Consider the following 24,236-nt stretch of genomic DNA (forward strand, 5'->3'; position numbering starts at 1 on the left):
CAATTACACTCTGTCCAGAATCAAATTTTCCCCACACATTGAACGCGAATTACACTCTGTCCGGAATGTTATCTTCCCCAGAGATTGAACCCCAATTACACTCTTTCTAGAATATAATCTTCCCCACTGATTGAACCTGAATTACACTCTGCCGATAATCTAAGCTACCCCACAGATTGAACGCCAATTACACTCTGTTAAGAATCTAATTATCCCCACAGATTGAACCCGAATTACACTCTGTCCAGAATCTAAACTTCCCCATATATTAAACCTGAATTGCACTCTGTCCAGAATCTCATTTTCTGCACAGATTGAATCCCAATTACACTCAGTCCAGAAACTAATCTTCCTCACAGATTGAACACCAATTACACTGTGACCAGAATATAATCTTCCCCACAGATTGAACCGTAATTACACTCTGTCCAGAATCAAATGTTCCGCACAAACTGAACCCCAATTACGAACTGTCCAGAATCTAATCATCCCCACAGATTGAATCCCAATTACACTCTGTCCAGAATCTAATCTTCCCCACAGATTGAACCGTAATTACACTCTGTCCAGAATCAAATGTTCCGCACAAACTGAACACAAATTACACTCTGTCCAGAATCTAATCTTCCCCACAGATTGAACCCAAATTACACTCTGTCCACTATCTAATCTTCCCCACAGATTGAATCCCAAGTACACTCTTTCCAGAATCTAATCTTCACCAGAGATTGATCCCGAATTACGCTATGTCCAGAATCTAATCCTCCCCATCGATTGAACCCAAATTACGTCTGTCCAGAATATAAACTTCCTCACATATTGAACCCGTACTACACTGTACAAAATTTAATCTTCCCCACAGATTGAACCGTAATTACACTCTGTCCAGCATCTAATCTTCCCCACAGATTGAACGTGAATTACTCTCTGTCCAGAATCTTAGCTTCCACACAGATTGAACCCCAATTACACTCTGTCCAGAATGTAATCTTCCCCACAGATTGAACCCCAATTACACTCTGTCCAGAATCTAATCTTCCGCACAGGTGGAACCGTAATTACACTCTGTCCAGAATCAAATGATACGCACAAACTGAACCCCAATTACGAACTGTCCAGAATCTAATCATCCCCACAGATTGAGCCCCAATTACACTCTGTCCAGAATCTAATCTTCCCCACAGATTGAACCGTAATTACACTCTGTCCAGAATCAAATGTTCCGCACAAACTGAACGCAAATTATACTCTGTCCAGAATCTAATTTTCCCCACAGATTGAACCCAAATTACACTCTGTCCAGTATCTAATCTTCCCCACAGATTGAATCCCAATTACACTCTTTCCAGAATCTAATCTTCACCAGAGATTGATCCCGAATTACGCTCTGTCCAGAATCTAATCCTCCCCACCGATTGAACCCAAATTACGTCTGTCCAGAATTTAATCTTCCTCACAAATTGAACCCGTACTACAATGTACAAAATTTATTCATCCCCACGGATTGAACACCAGTTACAAAGTGTCCAGAATCAAATCTTCCCCACAGATTGAAATGTAATTACACTCTGTCCAGAATCAAATCTTCCCCACAGATTGAACCCCAATTACACTATGCCCAGAATCTAATCTTCCCCACAGATTGAGCCCAAATTACACTCTGTCCTGAATCAAATCTTCCCCACAGATTCAAAGCTAATTCCGCTCTGTTCAGAAGCTAGTCTTCCCCACAGATTGAGCCCGAGTTACACTCTGTCCTGAATCAAATCTTCGCCACAGATTGAAACCTAATTCCACTCTGTCCAGTATCTAATCTTCCCCTCAGATTGAATCCCAATTACACTCTTTCCAGAATCTAATCTTCACCAGAGATTGATCCTGAATTACGCTCTGTCCAGAATCTAATCCTCCCCACCGACTGAACCCAAATTACATCTGTCCAGAATCTAATCTTCCTCACAAATTAAACCCCTACTACACTGTACAAAATTTAATCTTCCCCACAGATTGAAATGTAATTACACTCTGTCCAGAATCAAATCTTCCGCACAGATTGAAATGTAATTACACTCTGTCCAGAATCAAATCTTCTCCACAGATTGAACCCCAATTACACTATGCCCAGAATCAAATGTTCCGCACAAACTGAACCCCAATTACGAACTGTCCAGAATCTAATCATCCCCACAGATTGAATCCCAATTACACTCTGTCCAGAATCTAATCTTCCCCACAGATTGAACAGTAATTACACTCTGTCCAGAATCAAATGTTCCGCACAAACTGAATGCAAATTACACTCTGTCCAGAATCTAATCTTCCCCACAGATTGAACCCCAATTACACTCTGTCCAGAATGTAAACTTACCCACAGATTGAACACGAATTATACTCTGTCTAGAATGTAATCTTCCCCACAGCTTGAACAGTAATTGCACTCTGTGCAGAATCTAATCTTCCCAAGAGATTGAATCCAAATTATGCTCTTTCCAGAATTTAATCTTCCCCACAGATTGAACCCCAATTACACTCTGTCCAGAATCAAATTTTCCCCACACATTGAACGCGAATTACACTCTGTCCGGAATGTTATCTTCCCCAGAGATTGAACCCCAATTACACTCTTTCTAGAATATAATCTTCCCCACTGATTGAACCTGAATTACACTCTGCCGATAATCTAAGCTACCCCACAGATTGAACGCCAATTACACTCTGTTAAGAATCTAATTATCCCCACAGATTGAACCCGAATTACACTCTGTCCAGAATCTAAACTTCCCCATATATTAAACCTGAATTGCACTCTGTCCAGAATCTCATTTTCTGCACAGATTGAATCCCAATTACACTCAGTCCAGAAACTAATCTTCCTCACAGATTGAACACCAATTACACTGTGACCAGAATATAATCTTCCCCACAGATTGAACCGTAATTACACTCTGTCCAGAATCAAATGTTCCGCACAAACTGAACCCCAATTACGAACTGTCCAGAATCTAATCATCCCCACAGATTGAATCCCAATTACACTCTGTCCAGAATCTAATCTTCCCCACAGATTGAACCGTAATTACACTCTGTCCAGAATCAAATGTTCCGCACAAACTGAACACAAATTACACTCTGTCCAGAATCTAATCTTCCCCACAGATTGAACCCAAATTACACTCTGTCCACTATCTAATCTTCCCCACAGATTGAATCCCAAGTACACTCTTTCCAGAATCTAATCTTCACCAGAGATTGATCCCGAATTACGCTATGTCCAGAATCTAATCCTCCCCATCGATTGAACCCAAATTACGTCTGTCCAGAATATAAACTTCCTCACATATTGAACCCGTACTACACTGTACAAAATTTAATCTTCCCCACAGATTGAACCGTAATTACACTCTGTCCAGCATCTAATCTTCCCCACAGATTGAACGTGAATTACTCTCTGTCCAGAATCTTAGCTTCCACACAGATTGAACCCCAATTACACTCTGTCCAGAATGTAATCTTCCCCACAGATTGAACCCCAATTACACTCTGTCCAGAATCTAATCTTCCGCACAGGTGGAACCGTAATTACACTCTGTCCAGAATCAAATGATACGCACAAACTGAACCCCAATTACGAACTGTCCAGAATCTAATCATCCCCACAGATTGAGCCCCAATTACACTCTGTCCAGAATCTAATCTTCCCCACAGATTGAACCGTAATTACACTCTGTCCAGAATCAAATGTTCCGCACAAACTGAACGCAAATTATACTCTGTCCAGAATCTAATTTTCCCCACAGATTGAACCCAAATTACACTCTGTCCAGTATCTAATCTTCCCCACAGATTGAATCCCAATTACACTCTTTCCAGAATCTAATCTTCACCAGAGATTGATCCCGAATTACGCTCTGTCCAGAATCTAATCCTCCCCACCGATTGAACCCAAATTACGTCTGTCCAGAATTTAATCTTCCTCACAAATTGAACCCGTACTACAATGTACAAAATTTATTCATCCCCACGGATTGAACACCAGTTACAAAGTGTCCAGAATCAAATCTTCCCCACAGATTGAAATGTAATTACACTCTGTCCAGAATCAAATCTTCCCCACAGATTGAACCCCAATTACACTATGCCCAGAATCTAATCTTCCCCACAGATTGAGCCCAAATTACACTCTGTCCTGAATCAAATCTTCCCCACAGATTCAAAGCTAATTCCGCTCTGTTCAGAAGCTAGTCTTCCCCACAGATTGAGCCCGAGTTACACTCTGTCCTGAATCAAATCTTCGCCACAGATTGAAACCTAATTCCACTCTGTCCAGTATCTAATCTTCCCCTCAGATTGAATCCCAATTACACTCTTTCCAGAATCTAATCTTCACCAGAGATTGATCCTGAATTACGCTCTGTCCAGAATCTAATCCTCCCCACCGACTGAACCCAAATTACATCTGTCCAGAATCTAATCTTCCTCACAAATTAAACCCCTACTACACTGTACAAAATTTAATCTTCCCCACAGATTGAAATGTAATTACACTCTGTCCAGAATCAAATCTTCCGCACAGATTGAAATGTAATTACACTCTGTCCAGAATCAAATCTTCTCCACAGATTGAACCCCAATTACACTATGCCCAGAATCTAATCTTCCCCACAGATTGAACCGTAATTACACTCTGTCCAGAATCAAATGTTCCGCACAAACTGAACCCCAATTACGAACTGTCCAGAATCTAATCATCCCCACAGATTGAATCCCAATTACACTCTGTCCAGAATCTAATCTTCCCCACAGATTGAACAGTAATTACACTCTGTCCAGAATCAAATGTTCCGCACAAACTGAATGCAAATTACACTCTGTCCAGAATCTAATCTTCCCCACAGATTGAACCCCAATTACACTCTGTCCAGAATGTAAACTTACCCACAGATTGAACACGAATTATACTCTGTCTAGAATGTAATCTTCCCCACAGCTTGAACAGTAATTGCACTCTGTGCAGAATCTAATCTTCCCAAGAGATTGAATCCAAATTATGCTCTTTCCAGAATTTAATCTTCCCCACAGATTGAACCCCAATTACACTCTGTCCAGAATCAAATTTTCCCCACACATTGAACGCGAATTACACTCTGTCCGGAATGTTATCTTCCCCAGAGATTGAACCCCAATTACACTCTTTCTAGAATATAATCTTCCCCACTGATTGAACCTGAATTACACTCTGCCGATAATCTAAGCTACCCCACAGATTGAACGCCAATTACACTCTGTTAAGAATCTAATTATCCCCACAGATTGAACCCGAATTACACTCTGTCCAGAATCTAAACTTCCCCATATATTAAACCTGAATTGCACTCTGTCCAGAATCTCATTTTCTGCACAGATTGAATCCCAATTACACTCAGTCCAGAAACTAATCTTCCTCACAGATTGAACACCAATTACACTGTGACCAGAATATAATCTTCCCCACAGATTGAACCGTAATTACACTCTGTCCAGAATCAAATGTTCCGCACAAACTGAACCCCAATTACGAACTGTCCAGAATCTAATCATCCCCACAGATTGAATCCCAATTACACTCTGTCCAGAATCTAATCTTCCCCACAGATTGAACCGTAATTACACTCTGTCCAGAATCAAATGTTCCGCACAAACTGAACACAAATTACACTCTGTCCAGAATCTAATCTTCCCCACAGATTGAACCCAAATTACACTCTGTCCACTATCTAATCTTCCCCACAGATTGAATCCCAAGTACACTCTTTCCAGAATCTAATCTTCACCAGAGATTGATCCCGAATTACGCTATGTCCAGAATCTAATCCTCCCCATCAATTGAACCCAAATTACGTCTGTCCAGAATATAAACTTCCTCACATATTGAACCCGTACTACACTGTACAAAATTTAATCTTCCCCACAGATTGAACCGTAATTACACTCTGTCCAGCATCTAATCTTCCCCACAGATTGAACGTGAATTACTCTCTGTCCAGAATCTTAGCTTCCACACAGATTGAACCCCAATTACACTCTGTCCAGAATGTAATCTTCCCCACAGATTGAACCCCAATTACACTCTGTCCAGAATTAAATCTTCCCCACAGACTTAACCCAAATTACGCTCTGTCCAGAATGTCATCTTCCCCAGAGATTGAACCCGAATTATACTCTGTCTAGAATCTAATCATCCCCACAGATTGAACCCGAATGACACTCTGTCCAGAATCTAATCTCCCCCACAGATTGAACCGTAATTACACTCTGTCCAGAATCTAATCTTCCCCAAAGATCGAACGTGAATTACTCTCTGTCCAGAATCTTAGATTCCCACAGATTGAACCCCAATTACACTCTGTCCAGAATGTAAACTTACCCACAGATTGAACACGAATTATACTCTGTCTAGAATGTAATCTTCCCCACAGTTTGAACAGTAATTGCACTCTGTGCAGAATCTAATCTTCCCAAGAGAGTGAATCCAAATTACGCTCTTTCCAGAATTTAATCTTCCCCACAGATTGAACCCCAATTACACTCTGTCCAGAATGTAATCTTACCCACAGATTGAACACGAATTATACTCTGTCTAGAATGTAATATTCCCCACAGATTGAACCCGTACTACAGTGTACAAAATTTAATCTTCCCCACAGATTGAACCCCAATTACACTCTGTCCAGAATGTAATCTTCCCCACAGACTTAACCCAAATTACGCTCTGTCCAGAATGTCATCTTCCCCAGAGATTGAACCCGAGTTATACTCTGCCTAGAATCTAATCTCCCCCACAGATTGAACCGTAATTACACTCTGTCCAGAATCTAATCTTCCACACAGATTGAACGTGAATTACTCTCTGTCCAGAATCTTAGATTCCCACAGATTGAACCCCAATTACACTCTGTCCAGAATGTAAACTTACCCACAGATTGAACACGAATTATACTCTGTCTAGAATGTAATCTTCCCCACAGTTTGAACAGTAATTGCACTCTGTGCAGAATCTAATCTTCCCAAGAGAGTGAATCCAAATTACGCTCTTTCCAGAATTTAATCTTCCCCACAGATTGAACCCCAATTACACTCTGTCCAGAATCTAATCTTCCCCAAAGATCGAACGTGAATTACTCTCTGTCCAGAATCTTAGATTCCCACAGATTGAACCCCAATTACACTCTGTCCAGAATGTAAACTTACCCACAGATTGAACACGAATTATACTCTGTCTAGAATGTAATCTTCCCCACAGTTTGAACAGTAATTGCACTCTGTGCAGAATCTAATCTTCCCAAGAGAGTGAATCCAAATTACGCTCTTTCCAGAATTTAATCTTCCCCACAGATTGAACCCCAATTACACTCTGTCCAGAATGTAATCTTACCCACAGATTGAACACGAATTATACTCTGTCTAGAATGTAATATTCCCCACAGATTGAACCCGTACTACAGTGTACAAAATTTAATCTTCCCCACAGATTGAACCCCAATTACACTCTGTCCAGAATGTAATCTTCCCCACAGACTTAACCCAAATTACGCTCTGTCCAGAATGTCATCTTCCCCAGAGATTGAACCCGAGTTATACTCTGCCTAGAATCTAATCTCCCCCACAGATTGAACCGTAATTACACTCTGTCCAGAATCTAATCTTCCACACAGATTGAACGTGAATTACTCTCTGTCCAGAATCTTAGATTCCCACAGATTGAACCCCAATTACACTCTGTCCAGAATGTAAACTTACCCACAGATTGAACACGAATTATACTCTGTCTAGAATGTAATCTTCCCCACAGTTTGAACAGTAATTGCACTCTGTGCAGAATCTAATCTTCCCAAGAGAGTGAATCCAAATTACGCTCTTTCCAGAATTTAATCTTCCCCACAGATTGAACCCCAATTACACTCTGTCCAGAATGTAAACTTACCCACAGATTGAACACGAATTATACTCTGTCTAGAATGTAATCTTCCCCACAGCTTGAACAGTAATTGCACTCTGTGCAGAATCTAATCTTCCCAAGAGATTGAATCCAAATTATGCTCTTTCCAGAATTTAATCTTCCCCACAGATTGAACCCCAATTACACTCTGTCCAGAATCAAATTTTCCCCACACATTGAACGCGAATTACACTCTGTCCGGAATGTTATCGTCCCCAGAGATTGAACCCCAATTACACTCTTTCTAGAATATAATCTTCCCCACTGATTGAACCTGAATTACACTCTGCCGATAATCTAAGCTACCCCACAGATTGAACGCCAATTACACTCTGTTAAGAATCTAATTATCCCCACAGATTGAACCCGAATTACACTCTGTCCAGAATCTAATCTTCCCCATATATTAAACCTGAATTGCACTCTGTCCAGAATCTCATTTTCTGCACAGATTGAATCCCAATTACACTCAGTCCAGAAACTAATCTTCCTCACAGATTGAACACCAATTACACTGTGACCAGAATATAATCTTCCCCATAGATTGAACCCAAATTACACTCTGTCCAATATCTAATCTTCCCCACAGATTGAGCCCGAATTACACTCTGTCCTGAATCAAATCTTCCCCAGAGAATGAAACCCAATTGCACTCTGTCCAGAATCTAATCTTCCCCACAGATTGAACCCAAATAACTCTCTGTCCAGTATCTACTCTTCCCCTCAGATTGAATCCCAATTACACTCTTTCCAGAATCTAATCTTCACCAGAGATTGATCCCGAATTACGCTCTGTCGAGAATGTAATCCTCCCCACCGATTGAACCCAAAATACGTCTGTCCAGAATCTAAGCTTCCTCAGAAATTGAACACTTAGTACAGTGTACAAACTTTAATCTTCCCCACAGATTGAACCCCAATCACAATGTGTCCAGAATCAAATCTTCCCCACAGATTGAACCCCAATTACACTATGCCCAGAATCTAAACTTCCCCACAGATTGAACCGTAATTACACTCTCTCCAGAATCAAATGCTCCGCACAAACTGAACCCCAATTACGAACTGTCCAGAATCTAATCATCCCCACAGTTTGAACCCCAATTACACTCTGTCCAGAATCTAATCTTCCCCACAGATTGAACCGTAATTATACTCTGTCCATAATCAAATGTTCCGCACAAACTGAACACAAATTACACTCTGTCCAGAATCTAATCTTCCCCACAGATTGAACCCAAATTACACTCTGTCCAGTATCTAATCTTCCCCACAGATTGAATCCCAATTACACTCTTTCCCGAATCTAATCTTCACCAGAGATTGATCCCGAATTAGGCTATGTCCAGAATCTAATCCTCCCCACCGATTGAACCCAAATGACGTCTGTCCAGAATCTAATCTTCCTCACAAATTGAACCCGTACTACACTGTACAAAATTAAATCTTCCCCACAGATTGAACCGTAATTACACTCTGTCCAGAATCTAATCTTCCCCACAGATTGAACGTGTATTACTCTCTGTCCAGAATCTTAGCTTCCACACAGATTGAACCCCAATTACACTCTGTCCAGAATGTAATCTTACCCACAGATTGAACCCCAATTACACTCTGTCCAGAATGTAATCTTCCCCACAGACTTAACCCAAATTAAGCTCTGTCCAGAATGTCATCTTCCCCAGAGATTGAACCCGAATGACACTCTGTCCAGAATCTAATCTCCCCCACAGATTGAACCGTAATTACACTCTGTCCAGAATCTAATCTTCCCCACAGATTGAACGTGAATTACTCTCTGTCCAGAATCTTAGATTCCCACAGATTGAACCCCAATTACACTCTGTCCAGAATGTAAACTTACCCACAGATTGAACACGAATTATACTCTGTCTAGAATGTAATCTTCCCCACAGTTTGAACAGTAATTGCACTCTGTGCAGAATCTAATCTTCCCAAGAGAGTGAATCCAAATTACGCTCTTTCCAGAATTTAATCTTCCCCACAGATTGAACCCCAATTACACTCTGTCCAGAATGTAATCTTACCCACAGATTGAACACGAATTATACTCTGTCTAGAATGTAATATTCCCCACAGATTGAACCCGTACTACAGTGTACAAAATTTAATCTTCCCCACAGATTGAACCCCAATTACACTCTGTCCAGAATGTAATCTTCCCCACAGACTTAACCCAAATTACGCTCTGTCCAGAATGTCATCTTCCCCAGAGATTGAACCCGAGTTATACTCTGCCTAGAATCTAATCTCCCCCACAGATTGAACCGTAATTACACTCTGTCCAGAATCTAATCTTCCACACAGATTGAACGTGAATTACTCTCTGTCCAGAATCTTAGATTCCCACAGATTGAACCCCAATTACACTCTGTCCAGAATGTAAACTTACCCACAGATTGAACACGAATTATACTCTGTCTAGAATGTAATCTTCCCCACAGTTTGAACAGTAATTGCACTCTGTGCAGAATCTAATCTTCCCAAGAGAGTGAATCCAAATTACGCTCTTTCCAGAATTTAATCTTCCCCACAGATTGAACCCCAATTACACTCTGTCCAGAATGTAAACTTACCCACAGATTGAACACGAATTATACTCTGTCTAGAATGTAATCTTCCCCACAGCTTGAACAGTAATTGCACTCTGTGCAGAATCTAATCTTCCCAAGAGATTGAATCCAAATTATGCTCTTTCCAGAATTTAATCTTCCCCACAGATTGAACCCCAATTACACTCTGTCCAGAATCAAATTTTCCCCACACATTGAACGCGAATTACACTCTGTCCGGAATGTTATCGTCCCCAGAGATTGAACCCCAATTACACTCTTTCTAGAATATAATCTTCCCCACTGATTGAACCTGAATTACACTCTGCCGATAATCTAAGCTACCCCACAGATTGAACGCCAATTACACTCTGTTAAGAATCTAATTATCCCCACAGATTGAACCCGAATTACACTCTGTCCAGAATCTAATCTTCCCCATATATTAAACCTGAATTGCACTCTGTCCAGAATCTCATTTTCTGCACAGATTGAATCCCAATTACACTCAGTCCAGAAACTAATCTTCCTCACAGATTGAACACCAATTATACTGTGACCAGAATATAATCTTCCCCATAGATTGAACCCAAATTACACTCTGTCCAATATCTAATCTTCCCCACAGATTGAGCCCGAATTACACTCTGTCCTGAATCAAATCTTCCCCAGAGAATGAAACCCAATTGCACTCTGTCCAGAATCTAATCTTCCCCACAGATTGAACCCAAATAACTCTCTGTCCAGTATCTACTCTTCCCCTCAGATTGAATCCCAATTACACTCTTTCCAGAATCTAATCTTCACCAGAGATTGATCCCGAATTACGCTCTGTCGAGAATCTAATCCTCCCCACCGATTGAACCCAAAATACGTCTGTCCAGAATCTAAGCTTCCTCAGAAATTGAACACTTAGTACAGTGTACAAAATTTAATCTTCCCCACAGATTGAACCCCAATCACAATGTGTCCAGAATCAAATCTTCCCCACAGATTGAACCCCAATTACACTATGCCCAGAATCTAAACTTCCCCACAGATTGAACCGTAATTACACTCTCTCCAGAATCAAATGCTCCGCACAAACTGAACCCCAATTACGAACTGTCCAGAATCTAATCATCCCCACAGATTGAACCCCAATTACACTCTGTCCAGAATCTAATCTTCCCCACAGATTGAACCGTAATTATACTCTGTCCATAATCAAATGTTCCGCACAAACTGAACACAAATTACACTCTGTCCAGAATCTAATCTTCCCCACAGATTGAACCCAAATTACACTCTGTCCAGTATCTAATCTTCCCCACAGATTGAATCCCAATTACACTCTTTCCCGAATCTAATCTTCACCAGAGATTGATCCCGAATTAGGCTATGTCCAGAATCTAATCCTCCCCACCGATTGAACCCAAATGACGTCTGTCCAGAATCTAATCTTCCTCACAAATTGAACCCGTACTACACTGTACAAAATTAAATCTTCCCCACAGATTGAACCGTAATTACACTCTGTCCAGAATCTAATCTTCCCCACAGATTGAACGTGTATTACTCTCTGTCCAGAATCTTAGCTTCCACACAGATTGAACCCCAATTACACTCTGTCCAGAATGTAATCTTACCCACAGATTGAACCCCAATTACACTCTGTCCAGAATGTAATCTTCCCCACAGACTTAACCCAAATTAAGCTCTGTCCAGAATGTCATCTTCCCCAGAGATTGAACCCGAATGACACTCTGTCCAGAATCTAATCTCCCCCACAGATTGAACCGTAATTACACTCTGTCCAGAATCTAATCTTCCCCACAGATTGAACGTGAATTACTCTCTGTCCAGAATCTTAGATTCCCACAGATTGAACCCCAATTACACTCTGTCCAGAATGTAAACTTACCCACAGATTGAACACGAATTATACTCTGTCTAGAATGTAATCTTCCCCACAGTTTGAACAGTAATTGCACTCTGTGCAGAATCTAATCTTCCCAAGAGAGTGAATCCAAATTACGCTCTTTCCAGAATTTAATCTTCCCCACAGATTGAACCCCAATTACACTCTGTCCAGAATGTAATCTTACCCACAGATTGAACACGAATTATACTCTGTCTAGAATGTAATATTCCCCACAGATTGAACCCGTACTACAGTGTACAAAATTTAATCTTCCCCACAGATTGAACCCCAATTACACTCTGTCCAGAATGTAATCTTCCCCACAGACTTAACCCAAATTACGCTCTACCCAGAATGTCATCTTCCCCAGAGATTGAACCCGAATTATACTCTGCCTAGAATCTAATCTCCCCCACAGATTGAACCGTAATTACACTCTGTCCAGAATCTAATCTTCCCCACAGATTGAACGTGAATTACTCTCTGTCCAGAATCTTAGATTCCCACAGATTGAACCCCAATTACACTCTGTCCAGAATGTAAACTTACCCACAGATTGAACACGAATTATACTCTGTCTAGAATGTAATCTTCCCCACAGTTTGAACAGTAATTGCACTCTGTGCAGAATCTAATCTTCCCAAGAGATTGAATCCAAATTATGCTCTTTCCAGAATTTAATCTTCCCCACAGATTGAATCCCAATTACACTCTCTCCAGAATCTAATCTCCAGCAGAGAATGATCCCGAATTACGCTCTGTCGAGAATCTAATCTTCCTCACAAATTGAACCCCAATTACACTCTGTGCAGAATCTAATCTTCCCCACACATTGAACGCGAATTACACTGTGTCCGCAATGTTATCTTCCCCAGAGATTGAACTCCAATTACACTCTTTCTAGAAAATAATCTTCCCCACAGATTGAACCTGAATTACACTCTGCCGATAATCTAATCTTCCCCACAGATTGAACGCCAATTACACTCTGTCCAGAATCTAATCTTCCCCATATATTAAACCTGAATTGCACTCTGTCCAGAATCTCATTTTCTGCACAGATTGAATCCCAATTACACTCAGTCCAGAAACTAATCTTCCTCACAGATTGAACACCAATTACACTGTGACCAGAATATAATCTTCCCCACAGATTGAACCCAAATTACACTCTGTCCAATATCTAATCTTCCCCACAGATTGATCCCGAATTACGCTCTGTCCAGAATCTAATCCTCCCCACCGACTGAACCCAAATTACGTCTGTCCAGAATCTAATCTTCCTCACAAATTGAACACTTACTACACTGTACAAAATTTAATCTTCCCCACAGATTGAACCCCAATTACAATGTGTCCAGAATCAAATCTTCCAAACAGATTGAACCATAATTACAATGTGTCCAGAATCAAATCTTCCCGACAGATTGAAATGTAATTACACTCTGTCCGGAATCAAATCTTCCCCACAGATTGAACCCCAATTACACTATGCCCAGAATCTAAACTTCCCCACAGATTGAACCGTAATTACACTCTCTCCAGAATCAAATGTTCCGCACAAACTGAACCCCAATTACGAACTGTCCAGAATCTAATCATCCCCACAGATTGAACCCCAATTACACTCTGTCCAGAATCTAATCTTCCCCACAGATTGAACCGTAATTATACTCTGTCCAGAATCAAATGTTCCGCACAAACTGAACACAAATTACACTCTGTCCAGAATCTAATCTTCCCCACAGATTGAACCCAAATTACACTCTGTCCAGTATCTAATCTTCCCCACAGATTGAATCCCAATTACACTCTCTCCAGAATCTAATCTCCAGCAGAGAATGATCCCGAATTAGGCTCTGTCGAGAATCTAATCTTCCTCACAAATTGAACCCCAATTACACTCTGTGCAGAATCTAATCTTCCCCACACATTGAACGCGAATTACACTGTGTCCTCAATGTTATCTTCCCCAGAGATTGAACTCCAATTACACTCTTTCTAGAAAATAATCTTCCCCACAGATTGAACCTGAATTGCACTCTGCCGATAATCTAATCTTCCCCACAGATTGAACGCCAATTACACTCTGTTAAGAATCTAATTATCCCCACAGATTGAACCCGAATTACACTCTGTCCAGAATCTAATCTTCCCCATATATTAAACCTGAATTGCACTCTGTCCAGAATCTCATTTTCTGCACAGATTGAATCCCAATTACACTCAGTCCAGAAACTAATCTTCCTCACAGATTGAACACCAATTACACTGTGACCAGAATATAATCTTCCCCACAGATTGAACCCAAATTACACTCTGTCCAATATCTAATCTTCCCCCACAGATTGAGCCCGAATTACACTCTGTCCTGAATCAAATCTTCCCCACAGATTGAAACCCAATTGCACTCTGTCCAGAATCTAATCTTCCCCTCAGATTGAATCCCAATTACACTCTTTCCAGAATCTAATCTTCACCAGAGATTGATCCCGAATTACGCTCTGTCGAGAATCTAATCCTCCCCACCGATTGAACCCAAATTACGTCTGTCCAGAATCTAAGCTTCCTCACAAATTGAACCCCTACTACACTGTACAAAATTTAATCTTCCCCACAGATTGAACCCCAATCACAATGTGTCCAGAATCAAATCTTCCACACAGATTGAAATGTAATTACACTCTGTCCAGAATCAAATCTTCCCCACAGATTGAACCCCAATTACACTATGCCCAGAATCTAAACTTCCCCACAGATTGAACCGTAATTACACTCTCTCCAGAATCAAATGTTCCGCACAAACTGAACCCCAATTACGAACTGTCCAGAATCTAATCATCCCCACAGATTGAACCCCAATTACACTCTGTCCAGAATCTAATCTTCCCCACAGATTGAACCGTAATTATACTCTCTCCAGAATCAAATGTTCCGCACAAACTGAACACAAATTACACTCTGTCCAGAATCTAATCTTCCCCACAGATTGAACCCAAATTACACTCTGTCCAGAATCTAATCTTCCCCACAGATTGAATCCCAATTACACTCTTTCCAGAATCTAATCTTCCCCACAGATTGAACCCCAATTACACTCTGTCCAGAATGTAATCTTCCCCACAGACTGAACACGAATTACACTCTTTCCAGAATGTTATCTTCCCCAGAGATTGAACCCGAATTATACTCTGTCTAGAATGTAATCTTCCCCACAGATTGAACCGTAATTACACTCTGTCCTGAATCAAATCTTCCCCACAGATTGAAACCCAATTGCACTCTGTCCAGAACCTAATCTTCACCACAGATTGAAACCAAATTACGCTCTGTGCAGAATCTCACCTCTCCCTCCGATTGAACCCAAATTACGTTTGTCCAGAATCTAAGCTTCCTCACAAATTGAACACTTACTACACTGTACAAAATTTAATCTTCCCCACAGATTGAACCCCAATTACAATGTGTCCAGAATCAAATCTTCCCCACAGATTGAAATGTAATTACACTCTGTCCAGAATCAAATCTTCCCCACAGATTGAACCCCAATTACACTATGCCCAGAATCTAAACTTCCCCACAGATTGAACCGTAATTACACTCTCTCCAGAATCAAATGTTCCGCACAAACTGAACCCCAATTATGAACTGTCCAGAATCTAATTATCCCCACAGATTGAACCCCAACTACACTCTGTCCAGAATCTAATCTTCCCCACTGATTGAACCGTAATTACACTCTGTCCAGAATCAAATGTTCAGCACAAACTGAACGCAAATTACACTCTGTCCAGAATCTAATCTTCCTCACAAATTGAACACTTACTACACTGTACAAAATTTAATCTTCCCCACAGATTGAATCCCAATTACACTCTTTCCAGAATCTAATCTTCACCAGAGATTGATCCCGAATTACGCTCTGTCCAGAATCTAATCCTCCCCACCGATTGAACCCAAATTACGTCTGTCCAGAATTTAATCTTCCTCACAAATTGAACCCGTACTACAATGTACAAAATTTATTCATCCCCACGGATTGAACACCAGTTACAAAGTGTCCAGAATCAAATCTTCCCCACAGATTGAAATGTAATTACACTCTGTCCAGAATCAAATCTTCCCCACAGATTGAACCCCAATTACACTATGCCCAGAATCTAATCTTCCCCACAGATTGAGCCCAAATTACACTCTGTCCTGAATCAAATCTTCCCCACAGATTCAAAGCTAATTCCGCTCTGTTCAGAAGCTAGTCTTCCCCACAGATTGAGCCCGAGTTACACTCTGTCCTGAATCAAATCTTCGCCACAGATTGAAACCTAATTCCACTCTGTCCAGTATCTAATCTTCCCCTCAGATTGAATCCCAATTACACTCTTTCCAGAATCTAATCTTCACCAGAGATTGATCCTGAATTACGCTCTGTCCAGAATCTAATCCTCCCCACCGACTGAACCCAAATTACATCTGTCCAGAATCTAATCTTCCTCACAAATGAAACCCCTACTACACTGTACAAAATTTAATCTTCCCCACAGATTGAAATGTAATTACACTCTGTCCAGAATCAAATCTTCCGCACAGATTGAAATGTAATTACACTCTGTCCAGAATCAAATCTTCTCCACAGATTGAACCCCAATTACACTATGCCCAGAATCTAATCTTCCCCACAGATTGAACCGTAATTACACTCTGTCCAGAATCAAATGTTCCGCACAAACTGAACCCCAATTACAAACTGTCCAGAATCTAATCATCCCCACAGATTGAATCCCAATTACACTCTGTCCAGAATCTAATCTTCCCCACAGATTGAACAGTAATTACACTCTGTCCAGAATCAAATGTTCCGCACAAACTGAATGCAAATTACACTCTGTCCAGAATCTAATCTTCCCCACAGATTGAACCCCAATTACACTCTGTCCAGAATGTAAACTTACCCACAGATTGAACACGAATTATACTCTGTCTAGAATGTAATCTTCCCCACAGCTTGAACAGTAATTGCACTCTGTGCAGAATCTAATCTTCCCAAGAGATTGAATCCAAATTATGCTCTTTCCAGAATTTAATCTTCCCCACAGATTGAACCCCAATTACACTCTGTCCAGAATCAAATTTTCCCCACACATTGAACGCGAATTACACTCTGTCCGGAATGTTATCTTCCCCAGAGATTGAACCCCAATTACACTCTTTCTAGAATATAATCTTCCCCACTGATTGAACCTGAATTACACTCTGCCGATAATCTAAGCTACCCCACAGATTGAACGCCAATTACACTCTGTTAAGAATCTAATTATCCCCACAGATTGAACCCGAATTACACTCTGTCCAGAATCTAAACTTCCCCATATATTAAACCTGAATTGCACTCTGTCCAGAATCTCATTTTCTGCACAGATTGAATCCCAATTACACTCAGTCCAGAAACTAATCTTCCTCACAGATTGAACACCAATTACACTGTGACCAGAATATAATCTTCCCCACAGATTGAACCGTAATTACACTCTGTCCAGAATCAAATGTTCCGCACAAACTGAACACAAATTACACTCTGTCCAGAATCTAATCTTCCCCACAGATTGAACCCAAATTACACTCTGTCCACTATCTAATCTTCCCCACAGATTGAATCCCAAGTACACTCTTTCCAGAATCTAATCTTCACCAGAGATTGATCCCGAATTACGCTATGTCCAGAATCTAATCCTCCCCATCGATTGAACCCAAATTACGTCTGTCCAGAATATAAACTTCCTCACATATTGAACCCGTACTACACTGTACAAAATTTAATCTTCCCCACAGATTGAACCGTAATTACACTCTGTCCAGCATCTAATCTTCCCCACAGATTGAACGTGAATTACTCTCTGTCCAGAATCTTAGCTTCCACACAGATTGAACCCCAATTACACTCTGTCCAGAATGTAATCTTCCCCACAGATTGAACCCCAATTACACTCTGTCCAGAATTAAATCTTCCCCACAGACTTAACCCAAATTACGCTCTGTCCAGAATGTCATCTTCCCCAGAGATTGAACCCGAATTATACTCTGTCTAGAATCTAATCATCCCCACAGATTGAACCCGAATGACACTCTGTCCAGAATCTAATCTCCCCCACAGATTGAACCGTAATTACACTCTGTCCAGAATCTAATCTTCCCCAAAGATCGAACGTGAATTACTCTCTGTCCAGAATCTTAGATTCCCACAGATTGAACCCCAATTACACTCTGTCCAGAATGTAAACTTACCCACAGATTGAACACGAATTATACTCTGTCTAGAATGTAATCTTCCCCACAGTTTGAACAGTAATTGCACTCTGTGCAGAATCTAATCTTCCCAAGAGAGTGAATCCAAATTACGCTCTTTCCAGAATTTAATCTTCCCCACAGATTGAACCCCAATTACACTCTGTCCAGAATGTAATCTTACCCACAGATTGAACACGAATTATACTCTGTCTAGAATGTAATATTCCCCACAGATTGAACCCGTACTACAGTGTACAAAATTTAATCTTCCCCACAGATTGAACCCCAATTACACTCTGTCCAGAATGTAATCTTCCCCACAGACTTAACCCAAATTACGCTCTGTCCAGAATGTCATCTTCCCCAGAGATTGAACCCGAGTTATACTCTGCCTAGAATCTAATCTCCCCCACAGATTGAACCGTAATTACACTCTGTCCAGAATCTAATCTTCCACACAGATTGAACGTGAATTACTCTCTGTCCAGAATCTTAGATTCCCACAGATTGAACCCCAATTACACTCTGTCCAGAATGTAAACTTACCCACAGATTGAACACGAATTATACTCTGTCTAGAATGTAATCTTCCCCACAGTTTGAACAGTAATTGCACTCTGTGCAGAATCTAATCTTCCCAAGAGAGTGAATCCAAATTACGCTCTTTCCAGAATTTAATCTTCCCCACAGATTGAACCCCAATTACACTCTGTCCAGAATGTAAACTTACCCACAGATTGAACACGAATTATACTCTGTCTAGAATGTAATCTTCCCCACAGCTTGAACAGTAATTGCACTCTGTGCAGAATCTAATCTTCCCCACTGATTGAACCTGAATTACACTCTGCCGATAATCTAAGCTACCCCACAGATTGAACGCCAATTACACTCTGTTAAGAATCTAATTATCCCCACAGATTGAACCCGAATTACACTCTGTCCAGAATCTAATCTTCCCCATATATTAAACCTGAATTGCACTCTGTCCAGAATCTCATTTTCTGCACAGATTGAATCCCAATTACACTCAGTCCAGAAACTAATCTTCCTCACAGATTGAACACCAATTATACTGTGACCAGAATATAATCTTCCCCATAGATTGAACCCAAATTACACTCTGTCCAATATCTAATCTTCCCCACAGATTGAGCCCGAATTACACTCTGTCCTGAATCAAATCTTCCCCAGAGAATGAAACCCAATTGCACTCTGTCCAGAATCTAATCTTCCCCACAGATTGAACCCAAATAACTCTCTGTCCAGTATCTACTCTTCCCCTCAGATTGAATCCCAATTACACTCTTTCCAGAATCTAATCTTCACCAGAGATTGATCCCGAATTACGCTCTGTCGAGAATCTAATCCTCCCCACCGATTGAACCCAAAATACGTCTGTCCAGAATCTAAGCTTCCTCAGAAATTGAACACTTAGTACAGTGTACAAAATTTAATCTTCCCCACAGATTGAACCCCAATCACAATGTGTCCAGAATCAAATCTTCCCCACAGATTGAACCCCAATTACACTATGCCCAGAATCTAAACTTCCCCACAGATTGAACCGTAATTACACTCTCTCCAGAATCAAATGCTCCGCACAAACTGAACCCCAATTACGAACTGTCCAGAATCTAATCATCCCCACAGATTGAACCCCAATTACACTCTGTCCAGAATCTAATCTTCCCCACAGATTGAACCGTAATTATACTCTGTCCATAATCAAATGTTCCGCATAAACTGAACACAAATTACACTCTGTCCAGAATCTAATCTTCCCCACAGATTGAACCCAAATTACACTCTGTCCAGTATCTAATCTTCCCCACAGATTGAATCCCAATTACACTCTTTCCCGAATCTAATCTTCACCAGAGATTGATCCCGAATTAGGCTATGTCCAGAATCTAATCCTCCCCACCGATTGAACCCAAATGACGTCTGTCCAGAATCTAATCTTCCTCACAAATTGAACCCGTACTACACTGTACAAAATTAAATCTTCCCCACAGATTGAACCGTAATTACACTCTGTCCAGAATCTAATCTTCCCCACAGATTGAACGTGTATTACTCTCTGTCCAGAATCTTAGCTTCCACACAGATTGAACCCCAATTACACTCTGTCCAGAATGTAATCTTACCCACAGATTGAACCCCAATTACACTCTGTCCAGAATGTAATCTTCCCCACAGACTTAACCCAAATTAAGCTCTGTCCAGAATGTCATCTTCCCCAGAGATTGAACCCGAATGACACTCTGTCCAGAATCTAATCTCCCCCACAGATTGAACCGTAATTACACTCTGTCCAGAATCTAATCTTCCCCACAGATTGAACGTGAATTACTCTCTGTCCAGAATCTTAGATTCCCACAGATTGAACCCCAATTACACTCTGTCCAGAATGTAAACTTACCCACAGATTGAACACGAATTATACTCTGTCTAGAATGTAATCTTCCCCACAGTTTGAACAGTAATTGCACTCTGTGCAGAATCTAATCTTCCCAAGAGAGTGAATCCAAATTACGCTCTTTCCAGAATTTAATCTTCCCCACAGATTGAACCCCAATTACACTCTGTCCAGAATGTAATCTTACCCACAGATTGAACACGAATTATACTCTGTCTAGAATGTAATATTCCCCACAGATTGAACCCGTACTACAGTGTACAAAATTTAATCTTCCCCACAGATTGAACCCCAATTACACTCTGTCCAGAATGTAATCTTCCCCACAGACTTAACCCAAATTACGCTCTGCCCAGAATGTCATCTTCCCCAGAGATTGAACCCGAATTATACTCTGCCTAGAATCTAATCTCCCCCACAGATTGAACCGTAATTACACTCTGTCCAGAATCTAATCTTCCCCACAGATTGAACGTGAATTACTCTCTGTCCAGAATCTTAGATTCCCACAGATTGAACCCCAATTACACTCTGTCCAGAATGTAAACTTACCCACAGATTGAACACGAATTATACTCTGTCTAGAATGTAATCTTCCCCACAGTTTGAACAGTAATTGCACTCTGTGCAGAATCTAATCTTCCCAAGAGATTGAATCCAAATTATGCACTTTCCAGAATTTAATCTTCCCCACAGATTGAATCCCAATTACACTCTCTCCAGAATCTAATCTCCAGCAGAGAATGATCCCGAATTACGCTCTGTCGAGAATCTAATCTTCCTCACAAATTGAACCCCAATTACACTCTGTGCAGAATCTAATCTTCCCCACACATTGAACGCGAATTACACTGTGTCCGCAATGTTATCTTCCCCAGAGATTGAACTCCAATTACACTCTTTCTAGAAAATAATCTTCCCCACAGATTGAACCTGAATTACACTCTGCCGATAATCTAATCTTCCCCACAGATTGAACGCCAATTACACTCTGTCCAGAATCTAATCTTCCCCATATATTAAACCTGAATTGCACTCTGTCCAGAATCTCATTTTCTGCACAGATTGAATCCCAATTACACTCAGTCCAGAAACTAATCTTCCTCACAGATTGAACACCAATTACACTGTGACCAGAATATAATCTTCCCCACAGATTGAACCCAAATTACACTCTGTCCAATATCTAATCTTCCCCACAGATTGAGCCCGAATTACACTCTGTCCTGAATCAAATCTTCCCCACAGATTGAAACCCAATTGCACTCTGTCCAGAATCTAATCTTCCCCACAGATTGAACCCAAATAACTCTTTGTCCAGTATCTAATCTTCCCCTCAGATTGAATCCCAATTACACTCTTTCCAGAATCTAATCTTCACCAGAGATTGATCCCGAATTACGCTCTGTCGAGAATCTAATCCTCCCCACCGATTGAACCCAAATTACGTCTGTCCAGAATCTAAGCTTCCTCACAAATTGAACCCGTACTACACTGTACAAAGTTTAATCTTCCCCACAGATTGAACCCCAATCACAATGTGTCCAGAATCAAATCTTCCACACAGATTGAAATGTAATTACACTCTGTCCGGAATCAAATCTTCCCCACAGATTGAACCCCAATTACACTATGCCCAGAATCTAAACTTCCCCACAGATTGAACCGTAATTACACTCTCTCCAGAATCAAATGTTCCGCACAAACTGAACCCCAATTACGAACTGTCCAGAATCTAATCATCCCCACAGATTGAACCCCAATTACACTCTGTCCAGAATCTAATCTTCCCCACAGATTGAACCGTAATTATACTCTGTCCAGAATCAAATGTTCCGCACAAACTGAACACAATTACACTCTGTCCAGAATCTAATCTTCCCCACAGATTGAACCCAAATTACACTCTGTCCAGTATCTAATCTTCCGCACAGATTGAATCCCAATTACACTCTCTCCAGAATCTAATCTCCAGCAGAGAATGATCCCGAATTAGGCTCTGTCGAGAATCTAATCTTCCTCACAAATTGAACCCCAATTACACTCTGTGCAGAATCTAATCTTCCCCACACATTGAACGCGAATTACACTGTGTCCTCAATGTTATCTTCCCCAGAGATTGAACTCCAATTACACTCTTTCTAGAAAATAATCTTCCCCACAGATTGAACCTGAATTGCACTCTGCCGATAATCTAATCTTCCCCACAGATTGAACGCCAATTACACTCTGTTAAGAATCTAATTATCCCCACAGATTGAACCCGAATTACACTCTGTCCAGAATCTAATCTTCCCCATATATTAAACCTGAATTGCACTCTGTCCAGAATCTCATTTTCTGCACAGATTGAATCCCAATTACACTCAGTCCAGAAACTAATCTTCCTCACAGATTGAACACCAATTACACTGTGACCAGAATATAATCTTCCCCACAGATTGAACCCAAATTACACTCTGTCCAATATCTAATCTTCCCCACAGATTGAGCCCGAATTACACTCTGTCCTGAATCAAATCTTCCCCACAGATTGAAACCCAATTGCACTCTGTCCAGAATCTAATCTTCCCCACAGATTGAACCCAAATAACTCTTTGTCCAGTATCTAATCTTCCCCTCAGATTTATCCCAATTACACTCTTTCCAGAATCTAATCTTCACCAGAGATTGATCCCGAATTACGCTCTGTCGAGAATCTAATCCTCCCCACCGATTGAACCCAAATTACGTCTGTCCAGAATCTAAGCTTCCTCACAAATTGAACCCGTACTACACTGTACAAAATTTAATCTTCCCCACAGATTGAACCTCAATCACAATGTGTCCAGAATCAAATCTTCCACACAGATTGAAATGTAATTACACTCTGTCCAGAATCAAATCTTCCCCACAGATTGAACCCCAATTACACTATGCCCAGAATCTAAACTTCCCCACAGATTGAACCGTAATTACACTCTCTCCAGAATCAAATGATCCGCACAAACTGAACCCCAATTACGAACTGTCCAAAATCTAATCTTCCCCACAGATTGAACCCCAATTACACTCTGTCCAAAATCTAATCTTCCCCACAGA

This window comes from Hemitrygon akajei, chromosome 3 (assembly GCF_048418815.1).
Source record: "Hemitrygon akajei chromosome 3, sHemAka1.3, whole genome shotgun sequence".
In the NCBI taxonomy this organism is placed as follows: domain Eukaryota; kingdom Metazoa; phylum Chordata; class Chondrichthyes; order Myliobatiformes; family Dasyatidae; genus Hemitrygon; species Hemitrygon akajei.